Source organism: Lissotriton vulgaris, chromosome 2_1 (assembly GCF_964263255.1).
Source record: "Lissotriton vulgaris chromosome 2_1, aLisVul1.2, whole genome shotgun sequence".
Classification (NCBI taxonomy): Eukaryota; Metazoa; Chordata; class Amphibia; order Caudata; family Salamandridae; genus Lissotriton; species Lissotriton vulgaris.
The window spans coordinates 847291553-847319306 of record NC_141687.1 but is presented as its reverse complement, the minus strand read 5'-3'; positions in this window follow the sequence as shown (position 1 = coordinate 847319306).

Sequence of the window (27754 nt, the reverse complement as noted above, 5' to 3'; positions counted from 1 at the left end):
TCCACATAAAGTGTCAGGTCTGGATTTGTCAGCGGAACATCTGTTAAATCTCGTCGGGGCTTTGTTACTGCATTAATGATCTCTATACAATCATGCGGAGCTGGATCTGTCATAACTGTAGGTAACAGTGTTGCTGGGTTCAGGATACTGCAGCGTCTGATTTCTATGTGTGGCTGGAATAGTGTCAATTCGTAACCTGTCAGTCGTGCTATAGTCAAGTGTTGAGTCTGGGTTCTGTTTAACAGAACCTCTACAGAATGTGGGACTTGTACTGTTAACTGATGACCTAGAACAATTGAGTCGCTCTGTCTGATTGCTAACGCTGTTGCTGCTACTGACTTTAAGCACGCAGGGAGTGCCTGGGCTACTGAATCCAATGTACTTGAAAAATAAGCGCAAGGCTTATGTGAACCTGCTTGATCTTGAGTGAGGACAGACAATGCTGTACCATCACGTTCTGTAACAAAAAGTGTAAACGGTTTGTTGTAACATGGTGTCGCTAAAACTGGTGCTTGGCATAAAGCTTTCTTTAATTCCTCAAAGGCTTGTGTGTGTTCCTGAGTCCAAGGGAGGGCAATGGATGTTGCAGCCTCCTGCGTTGTTAACTGGATGAGTGGTTTAGCTAGAAATGCATATTGAGGAATCCATTGTCTGCAGTACGAGGTGAGGCCTATGAAGGCCCGCACTTCCTTTTGTGTCTGGGGTCGTGGCATATTTACAATTAACTGAATGCGATCGGGAGTGAGCTGTCTCCCCACTTTGGACAGCAAGTGACCCAAGTACACAACTTGCTGAACACAGAATTGTAGCTTCGAAGGAGACACCTTGTGTCCCTTGTCGGCCAGGAAATGCAAAACTGTTAACGATGCTTGTTCACATTCGGGCTCACTTCGTGCGGTGATCAGCAGATCATCGACGTATTGCAGTAAAGCGGTATTAACTGGCATTTGAATACAATCTAGTTGTCTTTTCAGTGCTTGACTATAGATGCTGGGGCTTTCTGTAAATCCTTGAAGTGCGCGGGAAAATTTGAAACTTCGTCCATTTAAACTGTATCCGAAGAGATATTGGCTCTCCGGATCAATAGGTACACTGAAGAAAGCGTTCTTGAGATCAATTACAGTAAAGAACGTTGCTTCTGAATCAATAGCAGTTAACAGGGAGGAGATATCGGGGACCACAGGATACTGTGGTACAATGCATTTGTTCAGCTCTCGAAGATCAATCACCAGCCGATATACTGGCGGTGCATTGCGGTCTGTACGTTTAAGAATTGGAATGATGGGTGAATTACAGATATTGGAGTCGGTCTCTACGACCACCCCCTGGGCAATAAGCTCTTCAATGATTTTCATTAAAGCCACTACAGCATCGGGTGGTAACTTGTATTGTCTGATTCTGGGTAGGACAACTCCTGTCTTGAGTGTAACACGATATGGAGTGATATGCATACAACCTACATCAGCTGGGCCTTTTGCCCATAAGTGATCTGGTACATTTTTCAATCTGACATCAAAATCACGTAAAACATAATGACCCTTGAAATCCCGTAGAAAGAGTCTGACTCCCTCCGGGGAACAGCATATTATAGCTGCTAGAGCCTTCAGTGTTTTAATTCCTAACAGATTTTCTGGACATGATTTCGTAAGTAACAAATCTGTAACTCGGGATAATGGACCCACAGCTAATGGTACTGGTTCTGATACTTCATTTACAATAGGCTGTCCTGAAAAACCAAGGGAAACATTCTGTGAGCCTGAGAGGGGTGCCCCTGGGACTTCATTGTGACTGATTGTAGTGCGACTTGCCCCTGTGTCAATTAAAAACTTTCTGTCTTTTCCTAATACGTGACTGTGTACATAAGGACCTTCTTGATCTACAGGAATTTCAATAAGAGGCAAATCACTTTCCCTCTCTAGGCTGTTTCATGTGTATCGGGGGTAATCTGGATATGCAGATTGGGCATACTGGTACATCTGTTGTGAGACTTGCTGAGTCGCGGCAATGGGCTGTGGCTGCGGTACGGCTACGGTCTGCGCTGTGTGGGACTGAGCATGCATAGGCTGTGTGTTCTGCATTGGCTGTTCGTTCTGTGAGGTCTGTTGATGACCATGTTCATGTCTAGGCGGATGCGGTCTTTCTTTAGTTTTACCTGTCGCGATGTTATGTTTCAGGACTGGACATTCATGTACGTAATGACCTGGCTGCTTGCAGTAATTACATGTCCCTTTAACGGGAGCTGCAGAATGATTGGTCTGGGCCCCACCTTTTCTTTGACCGTCGGCTGGGACTGTCTGAGCTACTAGCATTTTCATTTTCGTGTCTTTCATACGTTTCTGTTCCTGATCTTGTTCTTCCCTAATTCTGTTCTGGTGATATTGTAACATTTGTAACATCTGGGATGGCGTATTTGCCTGCCAAGTACTTTCAACTTTGTACACTCTATTTTTGACTAATGGTAGGGAATTCTCTACCAATTTTGATACAAAAAGGTGTGGATATGACTCGCTACTAGGTTGTAGGCCACTATTTATAATGAAACATTTCTCGAATCTGGAATAAAAGTCACTAGTATCTTCATCTTGTTTCTGTTTACAGGACGAGATTGCGTCCCAATCTTCCTTTCTAGTTGTCAATAATCTTGGCAAAACCTGTACTATTAAACCTGGTAATGCTTTAGTCTTATCCCCAAGGCCTAACCCTGGGATTCGTTTGCTTTCTTCGTCTTCTATTTCTGCCCATGCTATCTTTGACTCCCCCACCTCCCAATCTTTTTCCTTTAATTTCTCGTAAATGCCCGTGGGCAACAGTACTTTTAACATTTTCATAATATCATCATACGTGTAATCTCCCATCAGTAACATGTCTTTGAGCTCTCTGTGAAAACCTGCAGGGTCTTTATCGTGACACGGGACTAATTTCTTCATTTCTAACAGTTCTAACTTAGTCAGTGGTGTGTGAACATACACACGTTTCAAGGTATGATCCTCACCCATAACTGGGTGTACTTCTCGTAAGGGGTTCTGACTTTCAATGCCACTACCGCATTGCATGTGATACGTTTTCCTTTCTGGAGGCGGCGGGGGAACATATTCAGAGCTTATGAAGGTGTTATACTTACGTCGTTGTTCTAGAATTATTTGTATTAATTTGGTACTGAAACCTCTCCATCTATCCATGAGTAGTGCTTCTAATGTTTCGTGTAAGGGACCTGGATCAGAATGATGGTTTCTGAACTTGATGAGGAGGTGCTGAATCATGTATACACCTGCTATTTTCTGCTCTTCTGGGGAAAGGTTCAAGAATGTCTGCACTAACGTATCATCATTATATATGTCTGGGTTTTCGGCCCATAACACGGCTGACCGGGCTAGTTCCTGTTCATCCATGGAATTGAGTACATGGTACCCCATTCGGTCTCGAAGCCTTTTATCAGTTTCCTGGAACTGATGTTCAGAAGAATTCGGATTTGTTAAAGCAGAGAAAAGAACTCTCTTGCTTTCCGGACGAATACCTTTCCTAAGGTAGTTTCCCTTACCTACATACGCTATAGTATCTGTAGACCTTCCTGGTGCTTCATGTTCTTCTTCCTCCTCGGAGGAAGCTTTATCATTCTCTTCCCGGTGTGCAGTTAATACTGCCTTTCTAATTTTCTGGGACATACTGGCTATGCAAGCCCCCCTATCATGTTTTCCTTCGGCTATATTTTGACCCCACTTGTTTAGTCCGTCTAATTCACTTTGATCTGTCTCGGGCCTGTCTCGTTCTCTTATTAGACAATTTATGAAAAATCGTAATATCTGTGCTTGAATGTCAACTTTCTGTTTATGCATGGCATCTTTGACACTGTCAGGGTCTTTCCCTGTCTGTATAAACTCATATAGTCTGTCGAGACGTTCCTTCATTCCTACATAGCATAGCAAGCTATCGGTGGCAGATCTTAATCGTAGTGATGCCAATATCATTAGATCGTTCTTTCCGGGTACTGGATCATATCTGCAAACTGACATGTTTTCTTTTAATGCGTCAAGACGCGACAAGTGGGGAGACTGGAAAGGATTCTGCGTGTCCCTTAAATTGAATCTGTGTGTCGATGGCGGGGTCTGAGGACCCGCAGTCGCACCTCCTGAGGCGGATGCTTGGGCATTATCTCTCCGCGGAGTCTGTATCTGAACTTGAATTTGTCGTTTAGTAGGATCAGGTAGGACTTGTTTCGGTAGGTCAGTCTTGAGTGCGGGAAGTGGCGGAGCTGGCGGAACAGGGGAGGTCTGTCGCGGTACCGGCGGGACATGATCTGGGGGCGTAGTGCCACCCCCATCCCTGTCAGTAGGCAGGGCACGAACAGGCAGATTGGTGTAAGCTGGTGCTACATCCTCTAAATATGAATTTAGGAATATGTCTTTAGTAGTTTTATGCATTACTTTAGTCGGAACTAATGGTGTCGGTAAGTTTTTCGGTATTTCTGATAGGGCTTCAGATGTGCCATCTGCTGCAAGATACATACCGTTTACAAGATTATTTCGGGCACGGTCTATTTGTTCTGTTTTTACTCGGATCCCTTCAGTAACTAATTCGTTTTCTTGGTCTTTCTCTGATTCTTTAAGTCTGTCTTCTCTACGGAGTGCTTTGTCAGCACGCTTACGTGATTCCTTACGCCAAAATTCTATGGCGTCCTTCTGAGATTGTCTAGCTTTCTTTTTCCATAATGCTTCTTCTACCCTCATGATGCACTCGGCATCCCATGTTCCGGTGACAGGCCATCTGTGTCTTTCGTCTAGGTGTTTGGTGTAATCGGCCCATAAATCTAGATATAATATGGCATCTATGCCATGCTTCTGGTACATAAAATTGCCGGGAGTGTCCCTAGGGGGAATAGGAATTTCTTCCTCCAGTATCCCTTTCCTAGTTCCTATCTGCTTTAACTTGTTGAAAAACGGCATTTTGCTTACTTATTACTGAATGCTCAATCCTTATTCCTTAATACTCTTGACAGCTAGGTTATACGAGAAACACAATAATACACGTTTAAACAGTCACATTCATACCACAACATTAATCACATAAGGACATTGAAGACATAGATGACTACCCCCCTATACTGGATGTACTGCTCAACAGTACAGATACACTGGTGTAACAGTGCAGGAATTCGGAATACTAGATATACTGCTAAACAGTACAGATACACTGCCTAAAAACAGTGCAGACCGGACTTGCGTACCCAAACCCGTCTAGATACGACCCAGCAATGGTACTCACCGGGAAGCACGGAAACAGAAGGCCTCGGAAAACTCGACTGGACTCGACTCGGTACTTCGGAAAACTTCGGAAAACTTCGGAAAACTTCGGAAAACCTCGGAAACCTGGTGGGCCTCTTGACACCTCGGACCTTGCTTCTTTCGGCTAGGCTCTGGTCGGGATCCTCCGCACTCCTCACCGCCTCGTCTGGGCACTGATCGCAGTCTTCGTCACCTCCGTGGGTCAGAGGGAGATGCAGGAAATCCTGCCAGTACGCGTATGTTCCATCTAACTGATGGCAGGGGACATAGCTTGCAACGCACCAACCGGCGTGTGAGGTGGGGGAGGGGTCCCTGTTCGGGCGCCAAAATGACGTAAATAATTAATTTACTCTCTTAATTTCTATGCAGGTAAGTACTTAATCAATAATAACTCAATTGGAATGAAAAAAGACAGAGTCCGTGGTGTTTAGAGTTTCTAAGGGTTTTATTCCTCATAAAGGAATGGTCTTGATCAGGATATCATGTTCTGACCACCACAGGGGTGTCAGAAGGGATAGAGCGCTCCCGTTTATTAACAATACATAGCTTATATACTTAATTCATATCATAAAGAATAATGCAAGAGGCGTAACAGCTGAGAGAAGACAAGATAACAGTATACACGTGATACTAATACGTAATCAAGAGGCGTGAACTAGGCGTGAACCAGAGGTGTGTGCTAGAAACGTCACTGATAGGTGACGCAAGTGGGTGGCACCAGAGTCGCCAGGGTGGTGCTAACAGAATTGTTGCGATGTCAGCAGAAATCGGAAGCTTGGATGCGCGCGCAGCTGCATGACGTGTGATTGACGGGGTGCAGGGGATTTGACATTTACACTAACGGAAAGAGACAGAAGTCTGGCATGTCAGATCAACTTGTACTTCTATCATATCTGATATCTGATGTTTAGGAACTATACTATCTGGACGGAAAGGTCTCTAGGGCAGAAGCTATTCTATGCTAACTGTGGATGCGTGTATAAGCGCCTAAGTGTCTGCATGTGAAGCGTGGGGCACGGGGCCTTCCATGGAAGCATGGCAACAGAGGCTATGAATTACTTGCATTGAGACAGGTCGGCCCTTTGGCTCTGCAGCTGGGGAGGATGTTTACAGGATCTAGTAGGCAGGAATGTATTCTCGAGGAGCGGAACAGATAACTCGAAGGTTATAGTCAGTCTTGGCAGAAAGCAGGCTTGAGCTGAGCGCGAGGGGCCGCGCTGAAAGTAAGTCAGAGTTCACGGGTACAGAGGTAGCCTGGGCAGAGGCGGCCAGAGTCAGGAGCCACAAAAGAGGTTTGATGGCAGAAATTCAGGGCCTACTCTGCTGGAGCAGGAAAACATGTAAAGTGTACTACAAAAAGACGGTGGCATAGCATACTTAGGAACGGACTATATAATCCATTCATGGTGGATCTGAAAGAGGACAAGTTAACGTTGGACGCAAATGTATTTGCGTCTTCATAGCTGGCACAGGAGGGAAGTTACATGCACTTTAAGCTGGTACATGGAGTCGGTGGGGTACGCGCTAGGGAACATAACATGACCAAAAATTTAATTTTCCTCACACAATTCAGATTGAGTTGCTATTGCAGATGATGCAGTGTTGAAGGCAACAGATATTGCTCCTAGTACGGCCTGTCTACAGCATGCATTATTGCTGGCTGTGCACATGCTGAATGCTTTTGATGTGGCTATGTGAGTGCACTAGAACTGATGGAGCGTTTATGATATAATCTTTTTGTGTATTATTTCAGATTTATTGGTTGTGTGTCAGTATACCACAAGTTGTGGTTCTTTTCCAATAGAATTATTTCTGTAATATTTCACATCTACTGTCCCTACCTTGCTGCAGCACAAATTATTGATTCTTTTAATATTGAATCTCTGTGTGTGATGCAATGATTATTGTTGTAGTCGATGCTAACAGCAACCATTCCTTGAAGGCTGGTTTACACTCAGCCTACAAGCATCCAGCACAGACGTCACTGGATATGTCACCCTGGTAATAAAAAGAAGTCAAGCGCACGTGCCCGTACCCACTTCCACGATCTATCTGTGTCCGTGTTTTCATTATCTATGCATGATACTGTCTCTGGGCCGTACTATGTTATGTTGTGCTCGGGGCAGTGTATGCAACCATGTTACCTCTGATATTGGAGAAAATTTTGGGAATGTAACTTTTAGGTGTATGGCTATCACAGGTGGAACGCTACTTTACAGAGCATGAATACTGATGAAAATGATGGTTGCTTGTTGTATGCAGTGAAAGATGTGTGTTTATTGCAAAAAGTTTAGAACAAAGCTCTCTAAGCAGAGGAGGTGTGTTTCATGAAATGCAGTACAGATATTGACTACAATGGGTGGCGTTTTCGAACTGTTACAATGGGAAATGTTATGAACTAATGAAATGGTTTTTTTTATGGTCACATGGCAATCGCGCAGCCAGTGAGCAATGAAATCGCACCCGAAGTGATTTTGAGAAAATATATTTACTATAATCTAAGTTTATTACAGTTAGAAATATATAACTGTTTAAAACACTTTAAAGTTATTTCGATATAGTTTTGAGACAACAAAAATGAGGGAATGGCCTATGCGGCGCGATATCATATGTCTATGACGTAACACAGGGCGTGGCAGCGTGCATTCATCGCATTTGGAACGAAGACTGGGGACAGCATACTAACACATGGCCAAACAATCGCAATATCACTCACCTTCCCTGAAGATTTGAATTTCCAACAGTGTTTCCCCCACGCGCTGCCTGTTCCAATCCAGATAAACTAAGGAAATTATAGGAAATAATATTGAACTACAGCAGGCGTGCACAACAAGAAAAGTGGGGTGGAGCTCTCTAACCTATGGGAGAGCTGCAGGAGAATTAAAGGTGGGGATGCAGTCGGACCATGCTCACAACGGCATCTGAGGCATTTGAGGAAGGCGGAATGTCGCCGAAATGCATTATGCCTGAATCCCATTAAAGACTCCTGCGTGGTATTCCCCGTGTGGCCCTTTGGTTCTCGTCACTTAAAAAAAATAAGATTACATGGATGTCACAATTAGGAAATAGAATTAAAGAAATCCTTAGAAATTCCCCAAAAAAAAAAACAAAGGTTATAGGCAATTTCACTTGCGCAAAACCAGTGAAATTCAGCAGTTATAGTTACCTGAGGAATGTTAGGAGCTCCATTGAAAACAATAGAGTAATGGCCGGTAAAAGGCCAGAGCTCCAACATTACAATGTTTGTTTACAGCTATTGCTCTGAACAAGAGGCCTTACGGAGACTGATTGGATTTCAATCCCCTCTGGTTCTTTGAGGGCTTTGTTTTACAAATTAGAACATTCTGCTCTCTAGAGACGGAATGTTCTAATAGGCTTAGAGCCCTCCATGCCGGGCTCTGCCAGCCATTTAAGGCACCTCCATTGTTAAAGCTGGAGGGAGTCTTTATTGGGAGGTAGAGCCCGCTACGGCGGGCTGTAAGGCTATATTACATACTGAAATTTCAGGAGGATGCATTACAGATGGGTCGTTCTGACGTCAGAAGGCTGAGATCAGGGTTTTGGGGGAAATCACTGTGCACTGTGTCCAAAGTGGAATCCTTGGCTTCTGGGTTGCCAGAATTTTTAGCACATTAGTTTCTACAGGTGCATTCACTAACTTCCTCTAGGAATTGTCTAGTGCTGGCCTTTGTGGCAGGGCAGACCTAGGGTTATTTTCACAAAGAAAGGGGAAGGCTGGGAGAAGCCGTAACTAATAGCTCACAGTTGGGCCCTAACACCTTGATGCAACACTCAGTCATACACCTGACAGGTCCAGAGGAGTACCAGGAGGAAAGTAAAGAGAACGCTGAAGAGGTGGGAAAGGACTAGGAATAAGGACATGAGCAGGAAGGAGGACAAGACCAGCAGGAGGAGGAGGAACAAGATTATGATGATGATGATCGTCAGTGGACGAGAAAGACAAGAAGAAGGCGGACACAAGGTGAGGGAAAACTAAGAGTAGCTGAATGAATAGGATGGGAGGAGCCAGAGGAAGAAAAAAGAGGCAGAGGGTCAGAAGGTGGAGAAAGCCAATATTTTAGACCATGAATATAAGGACATCCCCACTCTCTCCAGCCTACACAATGCCCTGCTTAACCCACTCAATAATCTTAAAATGCAGTCTTTACTGATACATGTTTTTTGTAGCCAATTTATTTGGAATACATAATACTTAATGGGGTAACCTTTGTTCCTCAGAACTTGAGCTTCTAACAGTACAACACGTTAGTGGTTCTATTTCAATAAATTAACCATCATTTCCTTAGTTCATAGGGGGTTATTCAGTCCATCCTCATATACAGTTAATGAAGAAAGATTATAGGAAACAAGCAAGCTTAAGAAAAATAGAGTGTGTACTATTGTTGATGTATTTTCACAATATGTCATTAACAAGACAATGTAGGCAAGGTGCTCTGTGCCCTGGAGAGACAAAAAGTGCTTGTGTTCACAGAAAATCACCTCTAGCGCCGGGGATAATAACTATATCAACAACACAAAATGACCAGCCCAAAATATACACTAAATTTGCCTTTCTAAAGGAAGTTGGGTCCATGGTCTTCTCCAGCAATGAAGGGATTGAAGGGTTGCCTTCACCATTAACACCAACGATTATGGTGCACCCTAACGAGGGGACTGCGGATGACATGAGGGTTACAAGCACGGTCCCACTAATCACCTCTCCATATCCTGATAGAGATGATGAGGATTTAGATGCTGTAGCAGCAACAAGGGAGCCAACATGTATAATCAGAGAAATAGTGGGAAATACCGAAGACACTCTGGACAATGAAACTGTGGCTGCCATGGGGGAGGACAATAACCCAGAGGAAATAAGAAATCGGACCCCCGGAGACCCCCAAACATTGGGAAGGGCCCTGGAGCAACAATACCACCAGCAGGGCCAGACTGACTACCGGGCGTTTTAGAATGCTGCTGAGCTGGGGGCTGATTTAACTGCGGTGGGGGCTGATTTTGTTGATGGAGACCTGCGTGTGCTTTGAAATAAACAAAGCAAAACGAATTTCATTCAGCACACGCAGGTCCCCATCAACGGAATCAGCCCCCAGCTCAGCAGCATTCCAAAATGCCCGGTAGCCAGTCCGGCCCTGACCACCAGCAAACAACAGCTTCTCTCCCTGGCAAACATTTCCATGAGCTGCTAAATGCAAAACTTGACAGCATGAAATGATGCATCATCGTAAGCTGACAAGCACAGGGGCATGGAATCTTCCACCATGCTACCAAGGACCTCTAAATCCACTGCCCCTTCTCTGTCCTAGTGAGTTCTCCGTCACTAACGTCAGTAGAAGTCAAGAGCAAGTGGTCCCCAATCAGGTTTCCAACTTTGACCCCCCTCAGTAATGTTAATAATCATGGCTTCCAAAAAAGGGATGACTTACAAGAGGCCCAACTGAGAAACCTCCTACCCTACAATGCAGGAATGGGAGGAGTTAGTATCCTCCAATACACATTGCATCTTGGCAGATCGTCTTGAAGCTGCTGATATTGAGGGAGTGGCTCTGAGGTGGCTGATCTCTTTTTTAAATGATCGCTTGTTTCAAGTTTGTTCTTATACCTTAAAGTCGAACCATCTTGCACTATCTTCAGGAACGCCACAGGGTTCGATATTAAGTCCTCTTCTTTTTAACCTCTATGTTCGCCCTCTCGCGGACATTGCCGAAAAGTCAGGACTGACTAATTTTTCCTATGCAGATGATACCCAGATCAACTTTTCTCTCTCAGCTGCTCAATATCAGGACCCTTCCTTGCTCCAGCTCGGACTGAGTAACATCTCGTTGAGGATGACCATAAATGCCTTGAAGTTGAATAGTACAAAAACATAGGTCCTTGTTCTGAGAAGCAACCTTGAACTCTGGGGAATCAACTACTGCCCTGAAGCTCTAGGACTTTTACCTGCTCCATGCCCCACGGCTAAGATCCGTGGTTTTACCATTGACAACAACCTCTTCCTTAAAGCCCAGGTGTCCGTGGCCACTGCAACCTGCTTTGTGGTTCTTAAATGGCCTAAGAAAAATCTCTGGTTAATCCCCCCTGCAGCCCAGAGAATGGTAATGCAGGCGATGGTGATTTCCAGACTATATTATGGAAATATAATGTACCTGAGAGCTTATAAAGCTTCAGTCCAACGCTTGCAACTCATACAAAATGTGGCAGCACGCCTCCTTTTCCATATACAAAAACAGAAAGGAAGAGAAAGGAAGTCAAACATTGTTGCTTAGTTTCGAATAGGCTCTACAACACAAGCACTTTCAAGTCCCACACACAGGACTAAGACGTCAATGACACCTTCCCAGTGTAACAATGATTTTAATTTCAGGCAAACCTTCCCAGTTAGACACAAATCTAACTGCTGGGTCAGCCAGGACCAAAGGAGTTGGCCCAGCATAGGATCATGCCAGGGTCACCCACCAGGATATCAAGGTACAGGTATCTGGACAATAGTGCCTTCAATCTCTCCAGCTGTGAGCCATATCCAACCTGACTTCTCGGACTGACAGGGATGTCACTTAAGAGCCCCACGCCCTAGTATCTAGACATCGGGCAGGGTGCCCTCCAATGGGCACAGGAGCAATGGAGGCTCCTACGCTAAGGCGTAGGAGCATCACCCACTGCTCACAGAGCAGTGTAAAAAAAAAATATGATAATAACTGAAGTTGTCACCATTTATTTTTCCGTATGGTCAGAATAGGGCAGGAGAGGGCTTGGCTCCCCTGACGTCAGGGAGGAGGAGTGGCTGTGCACTCTGTGAAGTGCGCATGAACATTTGGCTGGCCCTATCTGGCCGGCCAAACATTCATGCGCACTTCGCATGTTCTCCATGCAGGCTGCATTACAGCCTGCATGGAGAACATGCGCAGGCCCCATTCCCTGGCTAAGCGCCGAACCTCAGCGCTCAGACAAATCACAATGCTGCATTGCAGCAATGTGATTGGCTCATGGAAGCCTAGGTGCTTACCAATCACAATGCTGCATTGCAGCGTTGTCATTGGCTGTGGGGAGCCTGGGAGCCTTCCGGTCCCTGGTAGAGACTAACTCAAAGGGGGGGAGACACGGCGATGGAGAGACTGCGATGAGAAAATATATGTGATTTTTTTTTATTCAAAACTGAACATCCTCCCCTCTCCTCCCCTGCTAGACATGTACCTTACCGGCCGCCACTGCACAGGAACGGACCAAGCAAGAGTGGAAGACCTATCTTATTACCAAGTCATCAAAAAGAGGGACGAATGATCAGTGGAGCCAAGAAGCACAAAAAAAAATCTGTGTCCACAGCAAGAATTGCCCCAAGTAGGAGTCAGAGAACTAGAATTGACCCCTATTGGCACGGCTAAGCATTCTGTAAATGTTATACCACCACATCCCCAGGTACATCCAGTCTGAGTCGGTCTGTCTTTCACACCGGATGTACAGGTCACAACAAGTAGTACTTTATTTCTACCCGAATGTAAGTCTAAAGGGAGAACTGACATTTTAAATAGAGGGAACTTATTGTGCTTATTAACAGCTATCAACAGTCTGGAAGATTTAAAATCATTCGATTGACTATCAGTTGAGTTTATACATGATAGCAACCCTCTAGGTAACAAAGCTACAAAAGCCACATGGCCTTCACCTGATGTAGCCAGAAAGGTCTTGAATGAACATGTACAACTCAAATTCTGGGGAATAAATCTGTCATTTTTCTACATCCCAGGTTATCCACAGCCACTGTTGGATGTAAGCCAAGTGAAGCTAGGGCATGAACGCAACAACGCCACCAACTCAGTAGTCATAGGTGCGCAGAGCGTCTCCTCATCGGACAGAATGGACTTAATTCCCAGCGACCCACTAACTCAGCGATGGAAGATACAGCTACACAAGACTGGTCCTACTGGCAAATACCATAAACTGTGGAAAAAATACAAATTTACTAATTGACAACCCCTGCAAAACAACAAAGCCAGCAAGCCTTTGCGCCTGGAACATAAACGTCTTAGGAAACAAAACAGCTGATACGCAGTTCTTACTTTATCTGCAAACCTTTGAGTTTAAAAGGGGGGATTTTTCACCGGGGAGACCAATTATTTCGGGAATTGGCTCCCCACAGAACATATTTCAGAGTATATCGATACATTCCTATAACCATTTGTCCAAAATCTTCCCTCATTTGTACAAGACACCAAAGATCTTCTTAATCAACTGGTGGACTGGAATTGGTCAGATGATTGATGGTTTGTGACTCTTGACATATGCTCCCTATATACATCTATACCAAAAACATTGGGTATACAGGTGCTACAATATATTCTTTCTTCAAGAGATGCCACCTTACAGGAGCATACTCAGATGCTAATTGGGGGAACATCACTTACAACGCATTTATTACAACGCACTACCATTACAACGCAACCATTACAACGCAAACCATTACAACGCATTGCGCTGGGGGGCGCTCTAGGATAGGGAATATATTTAATTTACTATCCAACACCTTCCCTACTATCCACGGGGACTGGAGTTGGAATAGTAAATTAAATAAATCACTATCCAGCGCTTAAAAGCACTATGCGTTGTAGTGGTATGCGATGTAAAAACCGCGTTGTAACGGCAGGCGTTGTAATAGCCTGCGTTGTAGTGACACCAATCCGCTAATTGAGATGCTATCATTGGTTCTGGACAACAATGTGCTCCTGCACATTGGGACCTGGTGTCGCCAATGCCAGGGTGTAGCGGTGGTATAAAAATGTTCCCCATCTATTGACAATTGTTATATGGAGTGGATAAAGAAATGATACATCTAGTCAAATTGTCCTGCTGAAATGATGACTCTTGTGATTTAATGGGGTCGATATTTGGACAACGTCTTAACCACATCGCTGCGGCGGCTATTCCGCCGCAGCGCTAAACGGGTGGGGCGGCCGCACGGCAGCCGCATGCTGGTGACAGAACTGCTCCGTCACCAGCCCCGGTTGTGCTGTGCTCGTGACGGAGCGGTTCCGTCATGGCCCCGCCCGCCTAATAGAACGTGCCGCGCAGGCGTGAAATCAGCGCCGCGCAGGAGCGGCGGCCGGGCCATGACGGAACCGCTCCGTCATCAGCACAGCGCACCTGCAGCTGATGACAGAGCGGTTCCGTCATCAGCATCGAACCGGTTAATGATCTGGACAGGTGGTGTTGAATTATTGTCAAACATTTTCACAATTCTTATAACATTGTCTTCAGATATCAATACAGCCATACACAAATCTCATATCTAGACACTGCTCTGTTTGCAAAGAACTCTAAAATGTTGTCATCCTTTTTAGGAAACCCACACTGTTTAATGCTATACTTCATGCTCAAAGTTCACATCCAAGATCACAGTTACACTCTATAAGTTATAACCTATGGCGAAATGACCAGGTTAAGGCACAATTGTAGCAAAAATGTGAAATTCCTCGCTGAGATAGATAAAGCAGAGAAAAGATTTAGAGCGAGGGGTTGCCTGATTAACGTCATTTCCAAGACCGAGCAACATATATTATATTGAGATGTAAGACTAGATCATCTAGAAAGAGAACCACAGTAGCACATATGACCCCTTTCCATAACTTTAGTCATGCGTATTATAATATTCTACACAAACACTGGCATGTCTTAAAGGTGGACCGTCAACTCTTAGAGACCTTGGGGCATATTATCAACGCTGTGCAAAAAATATCGCAAAGCGTTGATAACGTGGTAAAATCTATCGCCGATTTCACATCGCCTGTTAGCATCGTATTCTCAAAGCTAAAGCCAACAGGCGATGTGAAATCGTCGATAGGTCGTATTAGCGCGTGAAAACAAACGCTGTTTTCACGAGCTAATGTGTACCTTGATAATATGGGGGGGAGGATTCAGCTTTATGATCCACCCCCTCATGTTAGCAATGCCTAACCTGTACTAAAAGCAGGCGTTGGGAGACCTGCGATAGACGCGTTTATCGCAAGTCTCCTTCTCCCAAGGGCTGCCTTGTGAATAGGGCAATCCCACCTCCAACCACATTTTACATGTGGTTGGACCTGGGAACACCCACCCTGCATCTCATTAGCGTTATTCATCTCCCCCGGAGTGGGGGCGATGAATAACGCTTGAAATGCGTCGCTAACCGGAGTTAGCGACGCTTTGATAATAGGGCGATAATTAATTCATGCGTTAGCAACCGGAAAAGGTCGCTAACACATGAATTTAGGCCCTTGATAATATGCCCCCTTGTGTCTAACAATCCAAGGATCACATACAGCCGGGGAAAAGCTCTTCGTAACATACTGTTCCCTAGCTTCTTGAGCCCTAGCAAGAAAATTAACAGATTGGATTGGCTACCGCCACAACTCAAGGGCTTTATAAGTGTGGCCCTATGCTCTAGACTGAATAAAATGCTTCCAATGCAACACTAATATGATACATACAGTGAATATTTTTCTGAACTGTAACACCAAATTCGCAGTGTATTGTATAATGTGTGTATGTCGCTTCATATATGTAGGGAGCACTGTTAGACCACGCAAAAAAAGAATTCAAGAGCATATTCGTGCTATTAAAGATCAGAACAGAAACTATCCACTGTCCAACCACTTCAACACACATCATGGGATCGCAGAGTTGGCACATCTAAGATTCCACGGGTAGGGGATTGTTCAAGAGCATAGGAGAGGAGGGGACAGAACCTGTGAACTCAGAAAATTGAAAACGTCCTTGATCACCAAACTCAGGACAGTGGACCTTGGACTCAATGTGCATTGCGAGCTGTATTAGTTTCTAGATGAATTAATATTGTACATAAACATGCAATGCTGAGCTTTTTGGTGATTGTGGGTTGCCTTCTGAGATTTGTACTGATGTTAAGTATTTTAATAACCAAGTGACATATGCTTACATATACATTGCTACCGGCATGTGAACCTACTAAGTAAAATGATCTATCCATTCTCTGTAATTTGACTATGTAAGGTTCACCTGATACCTTCTCTTCCTCTCTAGGGTTTTTACTGGTTTTCATCTTTATTTTTTTGTATTTGGCTTCCCTTATACTCTTTTTCGGGCTCCCAACCATTTTACTTCTTGAACCTTGGTTGTACAAGACGCTAGGTTCACCGGGCATAATCTTCTTTCTCTAGTGCATGCGTTTCATTAGAACTTGATAATATGTGTTATGACAAGATTACAAGGATTACGCTTATCGGACAGATTTTAGATTCACTACTTTTGGATCAACGATAGCATGATTACAGGTGCTAACGTGTCCAGATAGGGATAAAGTGACAAATTAACTAGCTCTGTTGCATAATTCTCTCTTTTAGTGCAATTGTTAAATTTTAGATGCTGGTTAATGAATTTCGATATCTTTTAAGATGGCGAGTACGCGCGCATGTCAGTCCAGCTCTGGTGTAATGGATTCTTTTTGTTAACATCACACTGGTTGGGATGAATGATAACACGCTTACGAACTAAGGGCCTCATTTATGAGAAGTGACGCATAGCTGCGTCACTTCTCAGTGTGCCCTCCTTGCAACATGATTGATGCATCATGTCGCAAGGAGTTACAGATACGTCAGTATTTCTGACGTATCTGTATGGCGAAAAGTGAGGCATTGCTGGAGTGTGTCACAAAAAGTGACGCAATTGAAGAGCAAAACTGTCCCAAGGCCTCATAAATAAGCCCGCAAGATTCTTGTCGCAACATTGTTTGTGCATGTCTAGGCCACTTTTCAATGCGGTGATCCAGGACTTAATACTTATGCATTCGGGCGGTCTCCTGTTTAATACTAACTTTAAATGTGGGATGGTGGTAGCAGAGTCTTTTACAAAATGCCATACAATGGTCTTCAGGTCCATCTTTCATCTCACCGACTAATGCTTTTAAACGATACGCTGTGCTAATGATGACTTACATGCCTCAGGACGTACACCTTCTGGCGAAAACCTATACATTTTACGGCTTAATTATATTTAGCGTTTTACTATTTGAGAACTTTATATGCTTAAATCTAACTGACCTTTCGTAACCCTTTCCTACGTCTCTGTTGCCTGTTGATAGTACTTTGCGGTGAGACTGTATACTATATAGGCTTATCAGGGTCATCGTCTAATACTTTGAATTCTGGCACATATACTTTGGCATTTAGGTATATGGCTTCTAATTTAAATGTCCAAATTCACACATAACTATATATGTAATTAATATGGAGTGCCAGTATGTTCATTTATGTTTATTTTTCCATTCAAGACTCCGGTCTATTTACTAGTCTATTCACCAGACTCCCACTTCCGGTGAATTGTACATTGTTCAGGTATCTTATTTTCCATTATAGTTTTCTTTACTGCATGAGACACGTGACTGGGAGCTTGGTACGTTTGACAAGGTCAACACTCTCCAGGTGTGATTTCTTCCTTTAAAATTATTATCTCTAATACTAATGTGGTGCTCTTTTTCTCTCTTTTACCTTCTATGCTTCATTATCAATACTGGTTGATAAGGGCAAAGGTGCACCACAAAAATTGAAACAGTAGTAATAATAATGATATATCTTGAAGATGTTGGAGTTCTTCTTCAAATCCTTTATTTTCAAAATATTTAGTCAAACATATACAGCCGACGCGTTTCGTCCCAAACTGGGACTTCTTCAGGGCTTTAAGTTGGTCGGACGTCGCGTGCGTGGGAGAAAAATGGAAGCGTGGTCCTGGGGTCACCTTGCCAGCTACAATTTATCCTATTATTTAGGTTCTTCCCGACGCTATTATTTTATTAAATGAGTGCTAGCGGGCGACAGCAATACAGATTTCTTAAAGGTTCTTCGGAGGTATGATGGAATTGTGCCACCTTACGGCCGGCGCCCATCCACAGCCCTCGTCCTGACCAACACCCGCAGCGACGTCGAGGGCTGTGGATGGGCGCCGGCCGTTTTTTACTATAACGGCCTGCTGGGATACAGTGCCCACACCCTCCTCCATAGGACTTACAGGACCTCCAGTCCAACATCATTTACACATCTGACTCAGCATACGGACTGAGACAGTGCTTACAGTAAGGTGGCACAATTCCATCATACCTCCGAAGAACCTTTAAGAAATCTGTATTGCTGTCGCCCGCTAGCACTCATTTAATAAAATAATAGCGTCGGGAAGAACCTAAATAATAGGATAAATTGTAGCTGGCAAGGTGACCCCAGGACCACGCTTCCATTTTTCTCCCACGCACGCGACGTCCGACCAACTTAAAGCCCTGAAGAAGTCCCAGTTTGGGACGAAACGCGTCGGCTGTATATGTTTGACTAAATGTTTTGAAAATAAAGGATTTGAAGAAGAACTCCAACATCTTCAAGATATATCATTATTATTACTACTGTTTCAATTTTTGTGGTGCACCTTTGCGGTTGTTTGAATTATAAAAAATTCCCTAGGGAAAAGGCACAGTGATGATGGGTGCCATTCAGTGTGCACACAGTCCCCTTGTTTGAACTTAAGGGCTAAAATATCGCATGGGGGAAAGATAGTCAGGTGCTTATTCTAGAAAGGGTCCATCATCTATGCAGTTTCTGACTGGTTGATAAGGGCTTGCACTAGAGTGGAGCTTTTCATTTAGAACACTATTCTGGTGATTATTAAATTGCATTATTGGTCTGATTGTGGTCTTTCAACTGTAACTAAGGTCAGCCGCGGCCCGTATCGGTACGATCGGTGGGGCTGTAGGCCCAGGTTGGGGGGGATTTTGACGGACGATGACAAGGGAAAATTAAATAATTACCCCCTCACCTGGCCCCACCGCTCTTACCTGCCTGGGCCAAGGCTAGCTATGGTCTCTTATATTACTAGTTCTTATTGGTGACACAATGTCTTCCTCATTATAACTGTTCCAGCATGTAGGTATGTATCTATATCTATATCTATATATATATATATATCTATATATATATATATATATATATATATATATATATATATATATATATATATATATATATATATATATATGTATATATATATATATATATATATATATATATATATATATATATATATATATATATGTATATATATATATATATATATATATATATATATATGTTTATTGAGCCTACATCCTTGAAAAAGTCATCTAAGACGAAACTTGTTGGCTGTCTTCCAATGCACAAAATGCAAGCAAAATCGGATCAGTGAACTTTCAACAAATAAACAGACGTGCTCTCAATGGTAGGCCTTCAAAGGACTTTGCAGTGCTCTGGGCGTGGTTTCTATATTTGATTTTATTATTTTACAGGAGACCTGGCTGAATTACCCATTCCATATACAGGCGTACATCTCCCAGCTTGTAAGGAGGCCAGATTTGGCCACCTGAAAGGCAGCCTCTCAATTTATTCATTAATAGCAAGCATTGGCACTGTAGAAGAGTTGCCTGTAAAGGCCTCTACAACTAATGCATTGGGTGCCTTTAAAGCTCTGTTTAATGTGAGAAGAAGGCCTGACAGTTGATAATAAACGTACACCTGTACCCAAGGGAAAAGGCCAAAGGCGTGGATTTAGTGGGAGGAGAATTAACAAGGCTGCTAGAAGAGGAACGGACAACAAACTTCTTACACAGAGGAGATTTTAACTTGCATCTACTGGGATCAACATAGGATGATGAATTTTTATCAGCTCAAAGGTCACGATGGGATATTTCACTGCAGGGAGACAACAGAATGGGTAGGCAAAATAAAACAGCTAAGCGACTCTTAAAGAAGCTTGAGTTCCTCTGCTTCCGGGCACTAAACAGATGTTTCCATGAAGACCGCCCACCAGCCGCAACATTCCAAAACACAATAGCTAGCTCAACTTTGAATAAAACGTTTGTCACTCTTCCTCTCTTCCATAAAATCACTACATATCATCTAGGAACAAAAGAAGATAGCGACCATCTTCCTTAAAAAGTCTCGCTGGAATCAGCCAAAACTTGCTGCAGCAGCAACATGAAATAAGAACTAACCCAGTGGCTGGATGGAAGGCCTTCACAAAGGCATTAGGTGACATCCATGCCACTCCGGTAAAACCTAGGACTATCATTCAAGAAAGAACTAGACAGGAACTTTTTAGATCTCCTAATAAAACATGAAGAGGGGCATCTTTACACTACGTTGTACACTAAAAAACAGATCGTAATACATTTTTACATTACTCCAGCTTTCACCAGCGAAATCTTCGAAAAAATTTACCTCTGAGCCAGTTCCTTAGAATAAGGAGAAATTGCTCAAAGAAGTAGGATTATTTTGACAACGCGAAGGAACTAACAAAAAAACTGTTGTAGAGACAATATCCAAAGAAGCTATTGAAATGGGCCATGAAGAGGGCATGGTATACCCCCCGAGACTCCCTGTTGAGTCCCAGAATAAATAAAGAAGATAAACCCCTCGTGTGTGTCACCACGTTTTCAGGTATAACCAACGAAGTACAAAAAATAATCAGACAGAGCTGGAATACTGTCAAAGGTTTAAAACCTTTCACAAAGACTCCCATCTTCGCATTAAAAAAGAACAAAAGTATAAGAGGCAAACTTTTCAGGGCAAACACGACTATCCAAAAACAGGACAGGTCATTGAGAACGATGCTGGCCTTGCCACCAATAAAAGGACATAGAAAATGCGGTAATTGCATGTCATGCAATAGTACATTGGAAGGCACGCTTTTTACATACGGCAAAAAATATTTGAAACACGAAGATTTCACGAACTGTAACACCCATAATGTGATTTATTGCGTTATCTGTCCATGTAAAAAAGCATGCATTGGAAAAACGAGCCAACCTGTTAAGACACGCTTCTCGCAACATCGATCACGCATCAGATGCAAAACACCTAATGCACCAATGGTGGCACATTGCGTAGCTATGGGACACAGTCCAAATGACATAAAATGGACAGTTCTACATCATATCACTGGAAATAACATCGATAATGTACTGACCAAAATAGAGGCAAGACTTATCATGTTCTTGGGGACAACTGAAAACGGCCTAAACGAAATGTCCGAATTAGGGAATTGTGGTTAACAAATTCTCTGGAGCTAAAATAATCAATGAACCACCATGAAGCGGACGAAGTCCAGAAAAATGGGGATGTACTACAGAAATAAAGAAAGATATTTAGAAAAATCAAACAAAACCATGACCTCAACATCTTGGGTTTCCTGAAAACTGGATCATCACACTTTAAAGGAAGAGAACAGGACCATGTTATTACGGTTCACGACATGTAAAGTATATGATACCCTCATACTAACAAAGGAGAACCTAATGAAAAGTGTAACCAGAGTGATATCTTAAAGTAAAAATATCCATGCCACTCTTGAGACAATGCTTAAAACAGGCCACCTTGTCCAGAAATCATCCAACGCGACTGGTCTACAAAGTTTATTTAAAATCATGCTGGACCGCAAATCTTCAGTGCAACTTTTGTTTTGCAGAATAAATAGCAGCAAAACACCGAGCGAATCCATCTACACATGTAACTATGACAATGATTAAATAAGGAACGTGAAAACCTTCAGTCCGGAGGGACGAGTTACGGAAAACTAAGAATATGCAATTTATAAAATGTCGGAGAAGCTCTACTCGCGCTCTGGTTAACACAAAGTATGAACACGAAAAGAAATTAGTTAAAATCAGAATCAACGACAAAAGACTAGAGGCATACTACATCACGTGATAAACTCTATGACAACGGACAAACAAACAAAAAAAGCAGAGACTGGCGTCTCCCGTCTTTTCCGCTCTGCATACCATATCATGTGACAAACTCCACGACAACCAATAAATAAACAAAAAGGCAGAGACTGACGTCTTACGTCGTTTCCGCTCCCTGCGAAGGACCGAGAGAGCATCGAGAAAGAGAGACTTCAGGAGAAAAGAGCGTTGCAAAAAGAAACAAGAAAACAAAGGTACGAAGGCGATCCCCCTTTTTTTAGCCGAACAAACACAAGTAGCCAAATAGGGATTCAGGAGTGACCATCGCTTAGAGAGAAAGTAGCGCGAACGCCAAAACGCAACTAAAAACATGGCACCTTTGGGTGGCAGGATCCGTAGTGAGAAAGCAGCGCGAACGCCAAAACGCAATTAAAAACATGGCATCTTTGGGCGGTGCAACCCTTACAAAACTGCATGGTGTTGGCCTAGAGGAGTAGAGCAACCGGCCATTAAAGAGCAACATGCACGGGCAAATAACATGTAGACAGGGTTAAGCGCATTTCCCGCGCACAGTTACGAAAATGTATGAAATGTCAATAACAACACCTTTGTTTACTAACATATGACGACAATTCAAACACTAAAATACGATCGTTTTGCACTAGGTAACGCAAGTTCAAAAGAACAATACAAACTCTAGAATTGCAGAGTTTCTCCGCTCTCCTGTGTCTTCCGGAATCAGTTTCCGTTATAAAGAAGGAATAAAATCCGAGGAAACCTGGTAGGTCCTGAGAACGTAGGATATTTGTATGAATTAAGCCGTAACATGTTGATGTATGGGTATTGATCCAGTACATTTATATTTTTGCTTCTAATAGGCAAAAAACAGTGGAACAGGCGCCTTGCTGCGTCATTGTAGATACGTGAGTACCGTTTTTCTACAAATATGAAAGAATAATGTTATTACCAGAAAAGACAAACACTAAAACTACTCTATTACCATTATAGGTAGATAAGACATCCTATCAAAACAAAGCAAAGCCCTGAAGAAGTCCTTTAAAAACACGGAGTGTTTGGTCCCACACAGATAAGGTCGAAACGCGTCGGCAGAGAATAAATAGAGGCTTGGAGGAAGCTAAGAGAAAGAAACACTGACCCTATTAGGGCAGCCAAGTGGAAACTTCTATGTCCCTTCTCAACAACTTGTATAACAAAATCTCTGACCCTATACAGGACCTTGCGATTAGGATTTTCTGAGGACTTATTTAGTTTTGGTCCCAGAAAAACATAATTGAAAAACATAGGACTCTAAAAATTCATTCACCATGTGTCAAAAAGATTGGTAGCGAATTGTAAATATTGAGTTAGTCGTGTTAAATAGCGTGGAAAAATATGTTTTTGTCCAATCAATTGTGGTGTATGTTTAAATGTAATAATGGTGTATATGTTGTACATATAAGTGTATTTGTATATAACTGTTTTCCAGGTATTGAAAATATTAGGCGTATGAAACGCCAAACAAAATAAAAGGTTTGAAGTAAATAACCAAAATATTTTGTTGCCCAAAGTCAATAAAAAGGACTGTACGAGGCCTAACAGAATAGTGTGATCGATGGTATTCAGAGGTACTCTTGTTTATGAATGTACTAGTATTTGATTTCAGCCTCTGAAATCCCTAAATTGAATCACCCCCTTGTTGTATATTCATGAAAGGGACAGAAACACAGGTTTCCTCTGCTTCATAGATTATCGGTCTGCTTTCATTCACATAGACCCTGGCAAACTGTGGCAGCAATTGAGCAACTGGAATGTACCATCTGCCCTTCTGAAACAACCCATCATGCTGCACAGACACCTGAATACAAGTAAAGCTGGGAGTAGGAACCCATCTCTCTAGACACATCACAACCACCAAAGGTCTGAAGCAGGGGTGCGTCTTGGCTGCCACTTTGCTTAACCTCTTCACGGCAGATCTGGCACCAAGGCTGGATTACTATCATTCCCATGCTCTGAAGTGGGAGGATAGCTCTTTCAAATCTCCTGTATGCTGATGATCTGATATTTATAAGTCACAAATCGTTTGGGCTCCAACATTTGTTAGATGTCACCCACTAATATTCAGATGAAAACGGCTTAAAGATTAACATGGAGAAAACTCAACTCAATGGTACTTAATTTATTGACCTCAGAAGGATGAAAGGCTGAGAGGACCCACCAGGATTGGAACCTGTGACCAAAAGGTCGATAACACCGGCGCCTACAGCACATTAGTCCAGTTAGTTCCCAGATCCTGGGGCTAACCTGAAGGGAAAAAAAAGGCCCGTAGATGGCACCTGACCAATCAACCCCTGGAAATGGTAGAAGAATATAAGTATCTAGGAGGGATATGGATAGCAAGGGCTCATTCAAGCCCCAGAAAGAAGCGCTGAGGAAAAAAGGTAACACTCTAGCTCTCATTCTAAAAGAATTGAAGAGAAAAACGGTTAGTACGAGCTTCACTCCTTTGCTACGGGTGAATGAGGCAAAAATCGTCCCAACAATGAGTGAAACAATGAGGGGCAGAGATGTGGTTACCTTGGATAGAATAATAGGAGGTGCAATTTGAATGATTTTTAGTCTTCCTAAATATACGTCATCAGTCCAGATTCAGCATGCAGAAACAGACATTGGCCAGAAGGGAAGCATTTATCGATTGCTGACACAAGATTAAGGATGCACAAGCAAGTGCTCTGAAAGCCCACCTTTGGAGATGGATTAAATCAAGGAAAAACTCTCCAGCGAGAGCTTAACTTTATCAGTCGATCGAAGAAATGGGCCTTCAGGAGTTGTGGCTATCATCAGCAACTCATGCCAGCTTTAAATGCCTGACAAATAAAATCATCAAACAGACGTCACTGTTGGAAGACAAGGTAATACAGTGAGGCAAAGCTTATGGCGGGTTCATTTTACACAGTAATGTAAATTCAGCCCCACAACCCTATCTCAACTTAAGGTTCACTCGAGCTGTGAAAGAAAAAAGTACTGCCCTCCTTATTCCATCTACCATCCTGGAAACCTAACCCAGCTGAGACCGACTGTTGCCTGTGGAGGGCGGGGAGTGAAGGCATTCTGCACTTACTATGCATCTGCAAAGAACTTTTGGGCAAATTAAGATCCTTGCTACGCCCTCTCTCCAACCGAAGAGGCATTGGATCCTTTCGGCAAGCAGCCATGGCATGTTTTGCCATGGAAGACCTGCAGTTAAATTGCTGCCTTGTGAATTATCTAGTAAAAGCAGAATGAGAAACTGTCAACCAAAATCACTGCTGCAGACGAGCAGGAGGTCTCGTGCAACTGTTCGGGAATGCAGCAGTGCTTGACTAATGCAACCCATCTAACAGGGATCAGCCAAGGCAAAGGAGAACTGTCTGGGATCCAGAATCCTCAAAGCCTACCTCAATAGGGGCCTGCGAAGGCTCCAGTAACTTGTCTCCAGTTAATTGCATGCACTTTATTACTTTAACTGAGATGTAGTTCTCAGTTACTACCTTTGCAGACTTCTTTACTACTTGTCATCTACCTCTGTGTCCTTTGCACACCGTCTTAGACAGGCTGTTCACAAGCAATCTAGCTAGGCCTATCAGCTGCTTTCTGAATATGTCCCGCAAACAATGACACAGTGCCTCCTTTGTCTTTCAAAATGGTACCACACTGATGCAGGTGATGCTTTCATCAAATACAAGGTGCGGGAGACTTCCTCTTTGTAGGTACTTTATCTTTTAAAGCTGGATGTCACATTTTAGATCCCTGATTTAATATATTCTGCCTGCCAGCACGGAAACCTCTCATAAATGTCCACAAATGATGTTACCTTAAACTTACTTAGAGAACTTGGAAGTTCCTCACCGCTTTTAGCCAATGGATCTTTGTCACCATTTTTTTAATGGAGCATAATACATCAAAATACATCAATAATTACAGTTGATCACTCAATGAAGAGAGTGTTAGTAAAGTTTTAAAAGTTTGTTCTCTCATTTAGTAGATTTGTGAATATTTGTGTTATTTTATTCAAATTAGTGTCAAATCAGTTACAGAGATAATTAGAAATAGGTTGCTTAGAAAACGCATAGAAAATAAAACAGCGTGTTCCATTCGTAGTATTGTCCCTATTCTAAACTATGGGACCTATTCTACCCTTACAAGAACCCATGAAGAAGAATTCTTTCTGGAAAAGAGCAAGTAATTTTCCGAGCAGATTCAAAGAGGAAAATGGAAGGACAAACTTCGCATAGAGGGTTGTACTGGAGACTCAGCCGAGTTCTTCGGACATTTGCAGTAGCAATCATCTAAAATAGAGGAAAGGATGGAATCACAGCAGTAACTATGATCTGCGTAAACAGGAAAATCCTACTCACAAGACATAAGGAAAACAAAAAGAATCACTGTAATCAGTAGCTTATGGCAAGTGGGGCTACCGCAAAGTGCCATGGGGTATAGCAGAGTAGGCATGCATGGGAAAAGTCTCATTCTCTCTAGCTTGGAACACATAGTACATAAGAGAAGCTACATATGTTGCAAAAACAAGTGTATTTCATCATCATCATCATCATCATCCAATGGTAAAAAGTCATCCAATGGCCAGTCGTCTTCGCCTTCGTTTCCCATGGTAAATGTTCATGCCAGCATGAAGTCAGTTACTGATGGCTTCAAGATAATACAAGAAGTTGCATCTACAAAGGTTCTCATGAGAACCTTTTGCAAACCTACTCTGTTAGATGTCTGGTTTCTCACCGAATATCAATGAGCTGTTATATGAAATGAAACATTCAAATTCTGGTATGTCCTGGTTAACCACTTGGCTGCTAAGGCATTATTTTACTCCTTATTTGTTTTCCATTGAAATCAATGGAAAGTCCATGACGAGTTACCCTTGTCATTAGCGGCGAAGAGGTTAAATCACAAATGTAAGCTGTGGCAAGCATTTTCCTTTCATTTAATAGTTGTTTATTATGCATATGTGGCAAATAAAACAATCTAAGTACAGTAAAGCCATATGGTGTGAGGAAAGAAAGAACACATTTTCTCAGTACGTAGCATATTTCACAAAAAGTCAAGCCCTAGAGTTCAATTTTAATGTTAAATCGCTATTTTATTAAAAAGCATTCATTTTTTTACGGGGATAGAGCTGAATAAATATGCGTTACGGGCTAGCATTTTTCACTCCTGTATGTTAAATAAAGGCACATTTTCTAACGTTTGACTTATTATGCATATTTATGTTTAATATTGAGCGTGTTTTAATATGATTGTGTGGTACAACTTGTATAAAAGCTTTCAGCTTTACCATGTCTTTCACCGACTTTAGCGCTCTTTGTACAATTTACAAATTTGCTGGCTCAACAGCACTTTGAATTATCATATTCCCGTTTAACATATTCTGTATATCATAATTTTTTGCGTTTTTTGCACAAGTTACTAATTTGGCTGTTTGCAAGTACTTTGAATTTTATATTCTTTTTTAGCAAATGTATAATTCTGCCTTTTTTCCAAACGGAATGTCTTTTGCTTTTATGAATTGCAATGGTTTTAATTAACCACACAATAATAAATGTACTTACTTACATAACCATGAGGCATGAATATTAAAATGTAAAATCTTTTTCTTACTCTAAAACAGTTGGTGAGGTATTAGTATGAGTTAACACGATAGTGATTCTCCAATACCATAATGCACATGAATGTGCAAACAGAATCTAATGTGAAAGCATTCTTATCAACA